General features: G+C 30.5%; 1 protein-coding gene across 3 annotated transcripts in view; it reads left to right on the top strand.

The window, feature by feature from the left end:
• Positions 1-574, top strand: part of LOC116842646 (40S ribosomal protein S5-like) — an 11,731-nt gene that overhangs the window by 424 nt on the left and 10,733 nt on the right. The gene's annotated exons all lie outside the window — the stretch shown is intronic.

Raw genomic sequence — 574 nt, 5'->3', positions numbered from 1 at the left:
ATGACTGCGTGGCCACATGTTTTGCTAACTTCGTTGTACGTCAAACATTTCTTTGGAGAATTCTGTTCATTAGAGTCTTGCCCCGGTTGCGATTCACTTGTTACAGTACGAAAGCGTATCGTGAGATATCGAATTTTTTCGTTCCGGCACGAAGTGTAGGTTCAGACTACGTGTAGATGTTTTTAGGAATGTAAATCATGCTTCTCTAACGTTGCCTCTCAGTGCACAAATTATATTGTATAATTTGTTAAAAATTCATCCTTTATTGTTCATCGAGAAGTTCATTTTTCTTTATATTGTTTTGAATACTTTAACATTTATTATTTCAATACAACATAAGATTGTATTTTATGTTGGAATTATGTGATTTCTCAGATCATTTTCTTCCTTTCATATTTATATTGTGATTAATGTATCTTAAAATAGAGTAACTTTTTGATGATATAAACAGAGTATATAAACTATTGGTGATATAAACAGGAGAATTGTTTTGACTGATTTGTTAACATTGTTCTGTTACTAATATTATTAACATTCTCCTTTTATTTCCTAGATAAACAATGGAGGATAAAGA

Source organism: Odontomachus brunneus, unplaced genomic scaffold (genome assembly GCF_010583005.1).
Source record: "Odontomachus brunneus isolate Ranch 3 - 2012 unplaced genomic scaffold, Obru_v1 Obru_scaffold_026, whole genome shotgun sequence".
Taxonomy (NCBI): Eukaryota; Metazoa; Arthropoda; class Insecta; order Hymenoptera; family Formicidae; genus Odontomachus; species Odontomachus brunneus.
This window is presented reverse-complemented; position numbering and strand designations above follow the sequence as displayed.